The 18,026-nt window shown below is 37.0% G+C and overlaps 1 protein-coding gene across 4 annotated transcripts in view; it reads right to left on the bottom strand.

Moving 5' to 3' along the window:
• TTC23 (tetratricopeptide repeat domain 23) overlaps nt 1-18,026 on the bottom strand; it is a 96,547-nt gene that overhangs the window by 77,890 nt on the left and 631 nt on the right. Inside the window, exon 1 of one of the 4 annotated variants that reach the window (XM_026001643.2) lies at nt 16,462-16,676. The exons of 1 other annotated variant lie outside the window; for it this stretch is intronic. The gene's annotated coding sequence lies outside the window, so the exon portion shown is untranslated. Of the gene's footprint in view, nt 1-16,238; nt 16,677-18,026 lie in introns of those variants that run through there. 2 more of the 4 variants (XM_026001652.2, XM_072737184.1) reach the window with 2 other exon arrangements.

The raw sequence follows: 18,026 nt of genomic DNA, 5'->3' as shown, positions 1-18,026 counted from the left end.
ATGGAAAGGAAAAGGAAAACATAAGCCATCATGAGAAGAAACTTACACAGATGTAAGTTAGTAGAGTATTAAAGTGGTTATCATAATCGTATTCCATATGTTTAAAAAGTTTAGAGATACATAAGATATTTTAAAAAGGCCCAAATTGAACTTCTATATATGAAAATTCTATGTGAGATGAAAAATGCACTAGAGGGATTAATGACAGGTTAGATATTACAGATGAAAAGATGACTGAACTTGTAGACACAGCAATAGAAACCACCTAAAAAAATCATGAGTTGTGAAACAACTTCAAATTGCTTAGTATATATGCAATTTGAGTCTTTATAGGAAAGTAGATTGTAGCGGAGACAGAAAAAAATATTTGAAGAAATAACAGCCCAAAATTTTCCATATTTGAGGAACAGTAAAAAGCTAGAGATTCAGGAAGTTCAATGAACACTAAACACAAGAAACAGAGAAAGCTACACCAAGGCATATCATAACCAAATTGCTCAAAACCAAAGTAAAGAGAAAATCTTAAATGTAAGGGGAAAAAAACATATTAGTATGAAAAAATAAAAGATACAGATGATAGTGTATTGCTTGGAGGAAAAATGCACATGAGAAGGGAGTGAAACAACAGACTTAAAGTATGGAAAGAAAAACATTTGTCAAGTTAAGATTCTGTACCAGTGAAAATATCTTTTAAATCCAAAAACTGAGAAAATTAATCATCAGCAGATATGTACTCCAATGTTCTTCAAGAATTAGTAAAGAAAGTCTTTCAGAAGGAAGGAAAATGATAGCAAATGGAAGATCTAGATCTACATAAAGGAATGAAGACAATGGGAATGATACTACATGGGAAAATATGTAGCTGTTTTCATATTATTTAAATCTCTTTAAAAGATAACTTTTTTAAGGAAAAAATAATGTACTGTGAGGCTTATAACATATGTGTATAAGTGAAATGTATGACAACAGTAGCATAAGGGCTAGGAAGGAAGAAATGAAATTGTGAAGTTCTTACACTGTATATGGAGTGGTATATTAACTGAAGGTATGACCTATAGTATGAACTCTAAGCAATCATTAAAATAACAAAATAAAGAATTATAGGTAATAAGCCAACAAAGGAGATAAAGGGCTCATAAAAGCAATCCAGTAGAAACTAGAAAAAAAGTGGGGAGAGGGAACAAAGAACAGATGGAACAAATAAAAAATAAATAGCAAGATGATAGACTTTATCAACAATCAGGTTAAAAGTAAATGGTCTAAACCTCCCACTTAAGAGATAGACATCAACAGATTAGATAAAAATGCAAAACTTAACTGTATGCTGCCTACAAGAAATTCATTTCAAATAGAGAAGGACAAATTAGATTAAAGGTAAAATGATGGAAAATAATATCCTAAAATTAGTCAAAAACAAACTTGGATCTATATTAAGATCAAAGTAAATTGTGCAGCAAAGAATATTATCATAAAGAAGGTCATTTTATAATTGTAAAAGGTCAATTAGTCAAGAAGATATAATCATTCTAAGTGTTTATATACCTAGTAACAGTTTCAAAATATGGGACCCCAAATTGATGGAAAAGCAAGGAGAAATAGACAAATCCTTCATTATACTCTGAGATTTAAATACCTTGCTCTTAATAGCTGATACACCAGGTAGGCAGAAAATCAGTTAAGGATACATAAGACTTGAACTACATCATCAACCAACATGATTTGACATTTACTAGAATATTATACTCAAGAAGAGTAGAATACACATTCTTTTCAAGTGCACATGGACACTAAGACACATTTTATTCTGGGTGATAAAACAAGTTTCAGTAAATTTATAAGGATATAAGACATACAAAATATATTCTCGATTAGGACTACAAAGGGATTAAATTTTAAATCAATAACAGAAAGGTATCTGGAAAATGTTCAAATATTTGGAAACTAAATAACACAATTCTAAAAAAAAAAACCCAACCACGGTTCAAAGAAGAAATCAAAATACAATGTATTGGCATAAAATTTTCATAACATTCCCATGATAAACTTATAATATTTGTAAAATTTTGGTTCTTTGAGACCAATCATATTAATCTCTACCCTGACTAAACAGGAAAAAAAAGAAAGGAGACAAAAGTCACCAATATCAGGAATGAGAGAGATGGCACCACTACAAATAGATTCTACAAATATTATAAGTTTATTATGGGAATGTTATGAAAATTTTATGCCAATATGCTTGACAGCTTAGATGAATGGACAAATTATTTTAAAGACACAAAATACTAAGGCTCACTCAAGAATAAACAGATAATCTGAATAGCCCTATACCTATTAAAGAACTGACTTTGTGGGATCCCTGGGTGGCTCAGCGGTTTGGCGCCTGCCTTTGGCCCAGGGCGCGATCCTGGAGTCCCGGAATCGAGTCCCACGTCAGGGTCCCAGCATGGAGCCTGCTTCTCTCTCCTCCTGTGTCTCTGCCTCTCTCTCTCTCTATCATAAATAAATAAATAAATCTTTAAAAAAAATAAAGAACTGACTTTGTTTTTTTAAAGATTTATTTATTTATTTATTCATTCATTCATTCATTCATTCATGAGAGACACAGAGAGAAAAAGGCAGAGGGAGAACATCCCGGCAGGGAGCCTGATGCAGAACTCGATCCCAGGACCGTGGGATCACAACCTGAGCCAAAGGCAACTACTGAACCACCCTGGCATCCCCTGAATTTGTATTTTAAAAATCTTCCCAAGAAAAAGAAAAGAAGAAGGAAAGGGAAAAACAACTCCAGGCCTAGACAGCTTCACTAGTGAATTCTACCAGATATTTAAGGAAGATATAACACTAATTTTATACAATCTCTTCCAGAAAATGGAAAAAAAGAGTATTTCCTAACTAATTCTATGAGACCCTGATACCAAAATAAGACAAAAACAACAAAAGAAAATTGCAGACTAATATCCCTCAGTAATATAGATGCAAAAATTCAATACAAAATCTTAGCAAATTAAACCCAGTAAAATGTAAAAGAGAAAATATAGCATGACCAAGGACAATATTAACTCAGGAATGTAAAATTGGTTTAACATTCACAAAGCAGTCAATATAATTCATAATATTAGTAACCTACAAAAGAAAAACTGCAGGATCCTCTTATCAACATCCAAAAAAGAACTTGACAAAAATCTAATATCCATTTCTGGATGTGGACACATTGAAATTAAAATACAATACTGTGTAAAATAGCATCAAAAATATGAAATAGGAATAAATCTGCCAAAAAATGAATGTGATTTGTATAATTAAAACTAATAAGCATAGCCACTATAAAAAATGGGCAAAATATTTTAGAAGACACATCATCAAAGAAGATATAACAATGACAAATAGGCACATGAAAAGGTGCTCAACATCATTAGTCATTGTGGAAATACAAGTTAAAGCCACAATGAGATACCACTTGCACCAATCAAAATGAATAAAACTGAAAAGACTGATGATACTAAGCATTGGGAAGAGGAGGAATAGGTACTCTCACACACTGTTGGTTGCCAAGCAAAATCCTACAATCACTTTGGGAAAAAAAATTGGCAGTTTCTTTTTTCAAAGATTTTATTTTGTTAAAGTAATCTCTACACTCAGTGTGGGGTCTCAATTTACAGCCCTGAGATCAAGAGTTGCATGCTCTACTGACTGAGCCAGGCAGGCAGTTTCTTAATAAGCTAGATACACAGGTAGCACATGATTCATTTAACTCCTAGATAGAGGGGATCCCTGGGTGGCTCAGCGGTTTGGCAGCGGTTTGGCGTCTGCCTTTGGCCCAGGGCGCGATCCTGGAGTCCTGGGATCAAGTCCTGAGTCGGGCTCCCGGTGTGGATCCTGCTTCTCCCTCTGCCTATGTCTCTGCCTCTCTCTCTCTCCCTATGTCTATCATAAATAAATAAATCTTAAAAAAAAGTACTGTAACTCCTAGATAGAACATAAGAGAAATGAAACCATATGTTCATACAAGGACTTTTTTTTTTTTAAGATTTTACTTATTTATTCATGACAGACACAGAGAGAGATAGAGGCAGAGACACAGGCAGAGGGAGAAGCAGGCTCCATGCAGGGAGCCTGACATGGGACTGAATCCCGGGTCTCCAGGATCAGGCCCTGGGCTGAAGGCAGCACCAAACCGCTGGGCCATCGGAGCTGCCCACGTTCATACAAGAACTTATGCACAAACGTTCATAGGAGTTTTATTTTTAATAACCAAAACTAGAAACAACTCAAATGCCCATCAGTTGGTAAACTGATAAACAAACGGTGGTATAACTATACAATGCAATAATACTCAGCAATAAAAAGGAACAGATATGCTACAACATGAATTGCTTCAGTTATGCTGAGTCAAAGAAGCCAGAAAGAAGAGAGTATAAATACTATATGGCTCCCTTTCTATAAAATTCTAGGAAATGCAAACCAATGTATAACGACCAAAAGCAGATCAGTGGTTGTCTTGAACCGGGCTGGTAGTGAGAGGCGAAGATGCAGGGAGGAGGAGAGATATAGAAATTACAAAGAGATATGAAGAAACATTTTGGAGTGATGGTTATGTTATTATCTTGATTGAGGTGCTAGTTTCATGGGTATACACATAAATCAAGATTTATCAGATTGTACACTTTTCTATATCAATTAATAAAGCTGTTTTAAAATATAAGTATACATATACACATATATATGTGTATGTATATATATGTATCAGCCTTTCAGAGATCCTTCTCCATTTGTCCCTCTCCCCATGTAGATCCTTCAGACTCTATTATTTACTATAGATAAGTTATTTCAAATTTCACCCTTATTGTTATTCATTCATCAACTATTTATTGAATTTCTACTATAAACAACGTACTATGTGGAAAACAGTAACTCCGAGAAATGCAAAATCTAGCAGGAAAAAAGATCAGGTATACAGCTGCCATGATACTGATACTGGGTACTATAAATGCTGGAAAAGTGGGAAGTATTAAGACTTCAGAAACAGGAACCATAACTGTTGTGGGATATCAGGTTGCTTGGCTGAAAAGATTTTGAGAACAAGGACAGAGAGGAGAAAGCACCCCAAGTGGAGTGCATAATTAGCAAAGGCTCAAAAGTGCAAATGAATTGGGTAGATATCTAATCGTGGGTGGTTCGGTTTGGTTGGTAAGTTTGGCAGGGGGAGTGGGGGAAGGTTGGAGACATGGATATAGAACCGCATTTTCCAAACCAACCTCTCTATTATACTAGACACACAAGACATTAATGTACAATCTAAAAGAGAGGGTTATCGACAAAGATGATCAAGTAAGCTGATAAACACACACACTGTTTCCACAACAGGATATGTTGTTCTATGATAAACATGGACAAGTTTGATTACCTCGGTTCTCCTCAAAGGCTTGAACATGGTATAATTCAGAGGGATACAGTATGCAACACTTTCCCTAACTTTTTGGACCATGAAATCCTCTTTTCTGGAGCACTCATTAACTCTTATGCAACTGGTACTTTCTGAGCACTGTTTGGAAAGCCAGGAGGTAGAGGAAGACTGGAAGGCTGGAGCCAGGCTTAGAAGACATTGATTTTAGGTTAAGAGTTTAATTGACTTTATTTGGCAGGTAGTGATGAGCTCCTCAAGGTTTTATCAAGAAAGATAAGTGACAATGCTGAGACAGATCTGTTAATTAGTAGGCAAATATAATGGAAGCTACAGGCAGTAAAGTAGTCACTGATTTTCAAACTTTTCTTTTACCATCTTGACAACTGTTGGCATATCTATATTCTGCCTACAATATTAACTTTTTCTTTAAGGCTACAACTTTTTAAAAACCTGGATATTTACTTCAGCTTCACCCTAAAAAAATAACCAGATATATTATGGGTTTGACATCATATTTTCTCCAATACATGTTAAAATAAAAACACAAGTATTAATAATATTTTAAAAGTTGGTCTGTGTTCCACCTAACATCACATTAAGCATCACCAATTGTAAACATTGCATACCTTGGGAAATTCTAAATTTGAGCAACGTTTGACAACCATTTTTAACCATGGCCCTTCATGTAAGGTTTCATCGGTTTTACTTTCTATAATTTATATTCTGACAAAGCAGGGATTTTCCCTAAAGTTAAAATTAGAATATTTTACATGCTTCTTAAATCATCCCCCTAGAAATTTTGGTACCCTCTTCACTAAGTGGGTATGGTCCTGCAGCCAGCCCTTACCACCAGTCGCACGAATCACTGAATATTGTATAGAATGAATTCAAGTGCACAGCAGCAGTGAGAAGGGAAGTGATGGGAAGGATAAGAAGAATTACTGAAAGAAGTAATTACTCAACTTGAGAGCTGCTTAGATGTAAAAACTGAAGAAGGGAAACAGTCAAAACTGACTAACATTTTCATCCAGGAACTCTTAGATAGGTGCTGGCACACTATGGCATGGGCCAAGTGCTGCCCACTGTCTGTTTTCATAAATAAAGCTTTATTGGAACACAGCCCTTTTAATTCATTTACGTCTTATCTATGGCCACTTTTGTACTACAACAGCAGAAGTGAGTATTTGTGATAGAAACCGTATCGCTCTCAAAGCCTAAAGTATTTATTATCTGGCCCTTTACAGAAAAAGTTTACTGACCCCTAAAACACAGTAATGTCATGGACAGAAGTAACAAGATAAATGAGAATGATCCTTTTGATAAGATAATCAATTTGGTCTCAGCCAGATTAAATTTGAGGCTATGGGAGAAAATTTATATAAGAATGTCCAACTCAAAAAAAAATTTTTTTAAATTAAAAAAAAATGTCCAACTCAAAAAAAAAAAAAAAGAAGAAGAATGTCCAACTCAGAAGTTAGAAATATATCAGGCCACCTGGCTGGCTCAGTCAGTAAAGCATGTGACACTTGATTCAGGGTCATGAATTCAAGCCCCATGTTGGGTATAGAGCTTACTTTAAAAAATTTTTAGAAGAAAAAAGAAGCTAAAAATATATCACTAGTCCTGAGAGACATCTTTTTAAAGATAATATTTTTCCTTTCCTTTTAAAAAAAATTAGTAACCTTCTATGCCTTTATACAAATAGGATTTGAGATGTCTAGAGGTTAAGTGTTGAACAGTTAACCTGGACCTACTTACCAAGGTAAAGGTGGCCACCCCTTAATAATCCAAAATAGAGCTTTACATTTTCACCAAGAAGGAAGAAAGTCAGAACTTTTCTTTCTTTCATGAGACAATATAGAATGAAAACATGAGAAAGGGAAGAAATTGGTTGAAGGCCAGTCTGAGAAAGCTTCAGAGGCCAATCAATCCCAGCAAAACACATTCTTGGGTAGCCCTTCAAAACGTGGAAGGCTCATCTTTTGATTAAACATCTAAGCTTTCCCTAAACCCTGCTGTACACAGACTCCGTGCTATCTCTGATGCCAAAATGGTGGCTGACTTTTTTCTAACAAGCTCTTGACTTAAGCTTTCTCATCTATTCAGCCCACTAGTTGATGATTTGATCATTTCAGTAAGTGATATGGTCTACAAAAAGAGCAGGAGATTGGGTTTGGGAATCTGAGATTCAAAAATCTGTGCTGGCCCAACTACTCACGTGATTTGGGCAATATCAACTGGTATTTACATAACCCTTTAGGCTTTCCCATATTTTATCTTTTGTGGCCCTTGCCATAGCCATGTGGGAGACAGGTATAATTATCTCTGTTTTATAACTGAGGACAATGAAGCTGACAGAAGCTAAATTACTTGCCCCATGTCACACAGGCAGAATCAGGACTCCAGTCTTCTAAGAATTTGGTGGTTTCCTACCACTTCATTCTGACTTTCATTGACCAGTCTTTAGGAGTAGGAAGCAAATATTCTTGCTTTGGAAACCTAAGATGGCATTTAAAAAAGTAATCATACACTTTTATAACAAGGAAATGTAACATCATCAACAAATCTAACCACACTTTCTTATCTTCTACTTAGGGGAGGCAGAGAAGAAATTTTAGAAGCTACGTGAGTAATATGCTCTGTAATATTTGCTACTCTGGGCCTTGAACCTAGTGCTAAACTTTGAAATTGAGCGCATTTTTCTTTCTTTTTTCGGCTTAACTGTAAAAAGTGGTTTGTCTCACATTGCCTCTTAAAATATTAAATCCTTAAAAGAGCCATTTTAATCCAAGCACTCACAGGCTGGATCTAACTTGCACATGCTTTTTTTTTTTTTTCTTTTTGGCCAGAAAGGGGGAAAAAAAAATTAAGCTATTACTTTAAAATTAGAAGGTTCCCATATATGTAAGGATCTGGCTTTTGAGATTTTTGGCTTCCTATAAAAACAACACTATCGGGCAGCCCGGGGGGCTCAGCGGTTTAGCGCCACCTTCAACCCAGGGCCTGATCCTGGAGACCCAGGATCGAGTCCCATGTCGGGCTCCCTGCGTGGAGCCTGCTTCTCCCTCTGCTTGTGTCTCTGTCTGTCTCTCTCTCTGTCTCTCATGAATAAATAAATAAAATCTTAAAAAAAAAAAAACACTATCAATACTGAGCCTATGTCATCACAGGCAACAATCCATCAGGGGGAATGGCAGAAGCCGTGGCGATTGCCAGTTGCCACCACTCCCTATTGCTCCTGGACAGGGAGGCACCAAAGTAGTTGCCATTTGTCATTGCTCCTGTGTTGCTTTATCCTTATAGTAAAAGAACAGGTCTCTGTAACCATACCTCTCTTTCAGAGTGAAAGGCTGACATAAAGGGATATGGTTTTCCTAGCCCATGCCACTTGCCACTCGTTTCCTAAATGTAATCTGATCTGAGCCATCACTGATATAAGATTATCAGATACATCACTATTCTATAACCACTAAGAATAAAACCACAAAGCTATTAAACTATGACTTGCCATCAACGGTAACATGCATTCCTATTTCAGAGATGTTTAAACACCAAAATGTGCATCTCTGCCAATTAAATGAGGCACGGTACCTGCCTGGCTTTTGGAAACGTGAATCTATGACCTTGCTTTAAATACGTGTCTGTGTCAATGTGTGTTGCATCTTATAGTAACATCTTTAGCACAGACATCCTCTTCAGTTCACTTACTTGGAGCTACATGCTTATCATCAGTCACTTTTGTTTTCTTTGTAATAGCCATAGGTGGGGCATAAATTTTCATTAGAAATCAGCCCAGGGCCCACACACTACCCTCTCCCTGCCAGCCTTGGGTAAAGCTTCCCAGGCCTCTCAATCGGCTCCCACAACTGCCAGTCAGACATATCCAATCAATTGATGCTATTCCTTCTGCCAGACCTGTTCAGTAGAATGCTGAAGCACATGATCAGACTCAGAACAAAATGCGAGGAGGAAGAGGTCTGAAGTGGGGTCTCAGTCTTCCATTTCAAGAGGTGATGTTCAACAATTTAATAACTGGTTTAGCAGGAGGACCAACCAATCTGTATAGATGGCAACTATGCTGGAACTAGGTTCAGAAGTAACATCAGAACCCTGATGTTACAGGTGTTAACCCTTGGGGGCTGACTTGGGGGAGGATGTAGGAAGCTTGAGGGCGGGGCAGGAGCCCCCAGGGCAGTGGCTCCTGGGAAATAACAACCATTATGACTGTATGAGAGTGTACTGGTTAAAAAGCAACCTTGCCCAGAGGTAAGCTGTGGCATCAGCAAGCTATGAAGTGGAAAAACATTCTGGAAGGATACAAAATATCAAAACCGAATTGAAAGGAAATAAAAAATCTGAATAGAACTATAACAAGCAAATAATTTAGTAATTTAAAATATTTACACAAAGGTAAGCCCAGGCCAAGATGGCTTCAGTGGTAAATCCTACTAAACCTTTAAAGAAGTAATATGAATCTTTGCAAACTCTATCAGAAAAATAGAGTTTGCAACTCTATTCTGTGAGGCCAATATTATCCTGCTACCAAAGCCAGACAAAGACATAATAAGAAAACAAACCAATATCCATGATGCTTTTGAACACAAAAAGTCCTCAACAAAATATTAGAAAAATCAAATCAGGCAAGATATAAAGAAGATTATATATTATGACCAAGGGGGATTTATCCCTGGAATAAATAAATAAAGCTGGTTGGTTTAACATCTGAAATCACTAATGTAATACACCATATTCATAGCATAGAGGGCAAAAACTGAATGATCATATTAATAAATGTAGAAAAAAATTGGCAGGATACTTCCTTCATCTAATAAAGGGCCAATAAAAACTTTTTAAAAACCTAATGCTAACATCACACTTAATGGTGAATGTTTGACTGCTTCTCTTTTTAGACTGGAAACAAGGCAAGGATGTTTGCTGTCATCATTTGTATTTAAGACTTAATGGATATTCTAACCAGTGCAATAAAGCAAGAAAAAAGTAAAAGGTATGCAGATTAGAAAGGAAGAAAAAAAATTTTAGTTGACATGATCTTCACACACACACACAATTCAGTTGACATGATCTTCACACACACACACACACACACACACACACCCCAAAACAAAATGAAAACAACAGAAAAATCCTACTAAAACTGTTAAGCAATTTCAGCAAGGTCAGAGGACACAAAATAAACCAAAACTGAATATCTATCAATCTGAAAATGAAATTAAGAAAACATTTCCATGCACAATAGGATCAAGAAGAATAAAATACTCAGGACTACACTTAAAAGAAGTACAAAACTTTTCACTGAAAATTATATAACATTGCTGAAAGAAATCAAGGGACACCTAAGTAAATGAGATACATTCCATACTCATGGATTAGAAGCCTTAATATTATTAAGATAGCAATACCCCCAAATTGATCTATAGATTTTATATAACACCTATCAAAATCCCAGCTGTCTTTTTTTTTTTTTTTTGCAGAATTTGACCTTAGATTTATATAGAAATGTAAAAGACCTAGGAAAGCTAAAACAATATTGAAAAAGAACAAAGAGGACCATTCTTCCCATTTTAAAAACTTACTACAAAGCGACAGTAATCAACACAGGGTGATATTGTCCTAAGGACTGACACTATATGTTAATGGAATAGAATTGAAAGTCCAGAAATAAACCGCTACATTTACAGTCAATTATTTTTTGACAAGAGTACCAGGTAATTAGGGGCAGCCCCGGTGGCGCAGTGGTTTAGTGCCGCCTGCAGCCCGGGGCGTGATCCTGGAGACCCTGGATCGAGTCCCATGTCGAGCTCTCTGCATGGAGCCTGCTTCTCCCTCTGCCTGTGTCTCTGCCTCTCATTCTCTCTCTGTGTCTCTATGAATAAATAAATAAAATCTTTAAAACAAAAAAGAGTACCAGGTAATTAAATGGGAAAAGAATAGTCCTTTTAACAAATGGTGCTGGAACAACTGGATAGGCACATACAAAATAACAAATTTGGACCCCTACCTCACACCATATACAAAAATGAACTCCAACTGGATCAAAGACCTAAAAGTAAGGGCTAAAACTGTAGAGCTGTTAGGAAACAAAGGGATATGTATGATCTTGGGTTACACAAAGATTTCTTATGTACAATACCAAAGGCACAATTGATAAAAAGAAAAAAATAAATTGGACTTTATCGAAATTAAAAACTTTTGTTTCAAAGACACTATCATGAAAGTTAAAAGACAATTCACAAAATAGGAGAATATATTTGCAAGTAATTGTAGATATATCACATGTTTGATAATGGACGTTAATCCAAAATATATAACAAACACAATTCAAAAATAAGACTAAAACCTAAGTAAAAAAATAGGCAAAAAATTTGAAAAGACAATTTACCAAAGAAGATATATGAATGACCAATAAGCTCATGAAATGTTTAAAATCACTAGTCCTTAAGAAAATGAAAACCAAAACTATAATGAGAACCACTTCACACCCACCAGAACAACTATAATCAAAGATACAGACAATAAGAAGCACTGGCAAGGATGTAGCAAAATTAGACCCTTCATATGCCACAGGTGGAAAGTAAGATAGTACATTCAGGTTAGAATGAGGAATTCCTCTCAAAGGTAAACATAGAATTACCACATAAATCAGGAGCTCCATGCTTAGTATATATCCCTGAGACTGAAAACACTTGTTCACACAAAAACTTGTACACATCTTCATAGCAGCATTATTTACAATAGCTAAAAAAGCAATCCAAATGTCCATCAACTGGTGAATGGATCAGCAAAATGTGGTACTGTACCTATGACAGAATATTATTTGGCAATAAAAATGAATGAAGTACTGATACATGCTACAACATGGATAAACTTCAAAAACATGCTCTATGAAAGCCAGATATGAAGACCACATACTTAATGATGCTCTTTATGTTAAATGTCCAGAAAAGGCAAACCTATAGGAACAAAGTTTATTAGTGATTGCTTGCATCAGGGTAGAAGTGGGAAATGCCTACAAATGGGCACAAAGTTTCTTTGGAGGATAGAAATCTTCTAAAATTTGAATGTGATAATACTTGCACAACTCTGTAAATTTTCTTTAAAAAAACCACTGAGTTGTATCCTTAAAATGAGTGAATTTTACGGTATATAATTAACATCTCACTAAAGCTATTAAAAATAGCTATGAAACCACAATGCAGATTTATATGTAATTCTGGCTTTTAAATATCTATGATTACAAGACTTTTCTTTTTATTCTTTTTTAAAATTTTATTTTATTATTTTTTCTTAAAGATATTATTTATTCATTTGAGAGAGAGAGAGAGAGCGCAGGCGGGCACACAACTGGGGGGAGGGGCAGAGGGAGAAGGTGTAGAAGACTCCCCGCTGAGCAGGGAGTCTGCCCCACCCCTGGGCCTCCATCCCAGGACCCTGGAATCATGACCTGACCTGAAGACAGATGCCTAACCGACTGAGCCACTGAGCACCCCTACAAGACTTTTCTAAGATAGTGCAGCCCCAATTCCCAAAGACAATGTGGCAGAGGCTCCCAAATCTGAAAAAGCAATCCTAGATTAGTATCATGTTTCCATGGGGGCAGCTGGGTAGCTCATTTGGTTAAGCATCTACCTTTGGCTCAGGTCATGATGCCAGGGTCCTGGGATCAAGTTCAGTAGGGAGTCTGCTTCTCCCTCTGCCACACTCCTGCTTGTGCTCTCTCTGTCAAAATAAATAAAATCTTTTAAAAAGTATTATGGGGGGATCCCTGGGTGGCTCAGCGGTTTGGCGCCTGCCTTTGGCCCAGGGCGCGATCCTGGGGTCCTGGGATGGGTCCCGCGTCGGGCTCCTGGCATGGGGCCTGCTTCTCCCTCTGCCTGTGTCTCTGCCTCTCTCACTCTCTCTCTGTGTCTATCATGAATAAATAAATAAATCAAAAATAAAATAAAATAAAAAAGTATTATGGTTCTATGAATAGGTAGATCAAATATATTAGTGCCTGGCACCTATTGGGCCTCAATAAATCTTTACTAGATGAACAATTAAACCATCTTCATGGTGTGATTTTTCTCCAAATACCTCATACACTTGGTATCTGAAACTGTTAATCAGGGTAATTTTTTTTTTAACTAAAGAAAACTTAAATAAGTGCCGATGTCCCCAGAAGAAAACCTGCTAACAATTTAGGTGGGCAGGATTGGATGGGCTAAAATGAGGGAACATATTAACCACTTCATGCTACTGACTCACTTGGTTTGGGAATAGGGCTTGGACAGTGGGGATGTATGATTCACAGTAACTCAGAGATCCAAGCTTTAAGTAATGGGAGTCCTAGCAGGCAGACCAAGAGACTGGAAAACTGGGGATGAACTTTCCACCATCATTGGCCAGAAGTGACATAGGTCACATAGGCTAACATTTCATTTTCTTCCCTGAACTGGCTAGCACATAGAGGGGAGTAAAGAGAGATTTGATGAGCACTGCAGCCCACCATACCAGTCATCTGCAGCAGGTGACTGTCTCAAAGTCCTTTTCCACAACCAGAGATTCTTCCTTCTCTGTCTACCTAAGTAAGAACCACTGATCAACAACTTAGGATCCTCTGAAGCAGGTTTGAGGCAGGAGACAAAACACCCTGTTTAGGGTCTCTGAAGCACTTTGCTTTGTGGGGGTGGGAGTAGGGTGGGGGAGTTAATTCTTGGTTCACCTTTGTTTGCCCAACACTGAGGAAACTATCTGGTAAACGGGGGGCAACTCACTGAGTGTATGTAATTTAGTCTTGACTCAGAGAAACAGGTCAAGTGAAAGCCTCCAGTACAAGTAAGAACACCTCCCATCCGCCCATGGTGTTCTTCAATCATAGGTTGGTTTTTTTCTGCCTTTTTTTTGTTGTTGTTGTTGTTGAAATTCCTTCTATTCAGTTCAATAGAACCAAGAGATACACATAAATCTGAGACAAAAGGAGCAAGAACTGATCCAATATGAACAACAACCATGTTTACTGTGTTAATTGCACCGCAACTACCACTACATCTAGTAAAATTTGTACTTATACCTCTGAATAAAAAAATAAGCTCAGGGATCCCTGGGTGGCGCAGCGGTTTGGCGCCTGCCTTTGGCCCAGGGCGCGATCCTGGAGACCCGGGATCGAATCCCACGTCGGACTCCCGGTGCATGGAGCCTGCTTTTCCCTCTGCCTGTATCTCTGCCCCTCTCTCTCTCTCTGTGTGACTATCATAAATAAATAAAAATAAAAAAAAAATAAGCTCAATGCTTTAGAAGAATATAAAGGAATGCATTAAGATTCATTAGTCCGCCACCAGAAAGTAAAGTTACTTCGATAAAATCTCTTATAAGGCTGCTACCAATCTGTACTCCATTATCTAAAGTATTTAATCCTTTAATTTCCAGTCTGTTCTTGGAACCATCTTAAATTGCTCTATCAGCTTAATCTTTTCCCATTACTACTTTCCTTAGGTCTTACTCCTGCTGAAAACCCAGGACCAAACACCTTAATTCTGACAATTTTGACTCTTCATGCAACTTCTGACGTTCTTCCTTTTTATTTTCAAAGCCCAAGAAGTCCCCAAATGAACCATGAGTCGATTATTCTTTATGCTCACACATATGTGCTAACAACTCATCCACTACCTGGGATGCTACTTCCCTTCTTTTTTATTTACTGAAATTTTGCCCATTGCTCAGGACTGAATTAGGTCGTAAGCCAGTTGTGAAGCTCCCCGAGTATTTCAGCTCACAATAACCTATGCTCTTGAAGCACCTGCAGTCTACAATCGGCATCTATGCATCAAGAACTGTCCAGAAGTTTTTATTTAAATGTTTTGAACCTCATTTTCCCAGCTAGAGTATAAGCTTCTTGAGGGACTTAACCTTATTATTTTAAATCTCCATATAGGGGATCCCTGGGTGGCTCAGTGGTCTGGTTCCTGCCTTTGGCCCCAGGCGAGATCTTGGAGTCCCTGGATCAAGTCCCACATCGGGCTCCCTGCATGGAGACTGCTTCTCCCTCTGCCTGTGTCTCTGCCTCTCTCTGTGTCTCTCATGAATAAATAAATAAAATCTTTAAAAAAAAATCCCGATATAACAGAAACCATTTAAAAGATAGTCATTGCATACCCACTATAAATTGTGCCCTGTAGAGATATAGATGTGCCACTAGCTATATTCATTAAATGAACACATGAAGAATCTTTAAGATGCTGTATTTTGGAGTTTTATATTGAGTTGAATCCTACAAAAAGGATTATGTTGCTATTTCAAATGTAAGTTATTCTTGTTTATCAATATTTTCCTGAACTTTCATATTTTAGTGTTTTTTTAAAGATTTATTTATTTACTTATTTAGAGGAAGGTGCCTCACAGGGAGCCTGATCCCTGTAGGGGCAGGCACCCAACCACTGAGCCACCTAGGTGTCCCTCGTATTTTAGTTTTACTGAAAATGTCATTCTGAAAATATAAACGTTGGATTTCTTTTTTGAGAATTTATCCTTATGTTAATTACCTACTGATTCTGCTTCATGTAACAATATTATATTTTCCTTGGTCCTTAACAGATTTGTCTCTGAATTTCCTAATCTACAAATACACACAAAATTTGGATCCAAAGCTGACTCTAATTTTTTCTTATATCTTTTCATAGATTGTCTATTATATGCGGTATATAACATACAAAAATACCCATCTCACTTAAAAATTACAATAGTACAAAGTGTCCCTCTAAATCTGTATTAAAGCAACAACAAACCACAGCTTTTAAGGTATATAATCTATATAATACTCTATAATTAATCTTATTACCTTGTTCCCTTTACCATTCAAAAATCCACTGATTATTTGGAAATAACATTCTTCCAATCTCACCCTAAAAACACTTTCTGAAAACTGCTCTTCCGGTCACTCTTAGATTGTGCCTGATTTTATCTGGTTCTCCTTTGACGCTTATTCCTTTAATACTATCGAAAAACCGGAAAAGTTTCTTTACTCTCAAATCTCTGTGTCGTAAAACCCTTTGTCAATTTACCCCGCACGCAGAAGAGGTTCTCCTTTTTTTCCAGCGAATTACACAGTTGTCTCCGCAGCTTGATTTGCCAGTTTGGTTCCCGCTGTATCAGTTTGGGATTCTTTGTACAAATTAATAACCATGAAAAAGTCAAAAGCAAGGAAGTTCCAGACTAAATCATAGTTGCGTTTTCCCATAAAGCAACCTCACAAAACTCCAGCCGAAGAATGAATGATAGAGCATGCACCAATAGGGAGTGGAGAACAGTATTTTGTCGAAGTTTGCAACCCAATCCTGGGGAGCCAGAGGTGGGAATTTTACAAAGGGGTTGTCTTTTTCTTGGAATTTTTTTAAAGTGATACCGCGCTGCCTGTTGATGCTAGTTTGCTAAAGATTGCAAAATAGGTAGCTTAAGGATTTTTTAGTGTTTTGAATTAGGCAAGATGTGAAAATCAACACACCTTTCAATGGACATTCTGACACACAGAATCACTTGGTTATTTTTGTGTCCTGAAATTTCAGAGGTGTAGAAGTTAATGCTAAGATGACTCATTTTTTTGCGATCAAACATTGGATGTAAAGTTAATTCATTAAAATGTTTCCTTTTTTTTTTTTTAAGAGATGAAAGCTAAGTGGCTAACATCGATCCCTTTAAAAATTTGTCGTTCTGTTTTTAATAATTTTGGGGGTCACTTTCCAATATTAGGAGTAAGTCGTATTATTTGGATTGATCCTTAATACCTTATTTTTGTTGTTATACAAGCTGTAGGCTTCCTCATTATAAATTTAGCAAAAAAAAGTTCTTAAGTACTACAAATTCTTAGGTATTTAGAAAAGTGGGGACGCCTGGGTGGCCAGCGGTTGAGCGTCTGCCTTCAGTTCAGGTCCTGATCTGGGTCCTGGGATGGAGTCCCCCATACGGCTCCCTGCAGGAAGCCTGGTTCTTCCTCTGCATGTCTCTGCTTCCTCTCTGTGTGTCTCTCATGAATAAGTATATAAAATCTTTTTTAAAAATGTGTATCAAAGTTCTTAGAACTACATGACATTCACCTTGCCATATACTTCAGTAACTTCTGAAGACCAGTTTAATATATAAGTAATCAGTATTTTATTATAACTGGAAACTTGTTTTGGACAGGCGTTATTTAGTATGAATCTGCTTTTCAGATTATTCATCTCTAATAAACCAACGCAAACTAGTTATAGAATCAAGGTTGCTTGTCAATGAATGGCTAAGAAGTCAACAGCAAGCTTTTCAAAGAACAATAAATGACAGCAAGTTTCACAAGAGGAAGCTTTAAAACTGTTCGCTTCAGAAAGTTGACATTGTTAACAATTTTTTAAAAGATTTCATTTATTTATTCATGAGAATACACAGAGAGGAGAGAGAGAGAGGCAGAGACACAGGCAGAGGGAGAAGCAGGCTCCATGCAGGGAGCCTGATGTGGGATTCGATCCTGGGTCTCCAGGATCACGCCCTGGGCTGTAGGCGGCGCTAAACCGCTGAGCCACCGGGGCTGCCCAACAAAATATTCTTTTAAAAAATAAAATTATTTTTAAAATGTTCCCTAACAATATTTGGAATT

Source organism: Vulpes vulpes, chromosome 14 (genome assembly GCF_048418805.1).
Source record: "Vulpes vulpes isolate BD-2025 chromosome 14, VulVul3, whole genome shotgun sequence".
Lineage (NCBI taxonomy): Eukaryota > Metazoa > Chordata > Mammalia > Carnivora > Canidae > Vulpes > Vulpes vulpes.
Note: the sequence above shows the minus strand (reverse complement) of the source record. Positions and strands in the feature narration are given on the sequence as shown.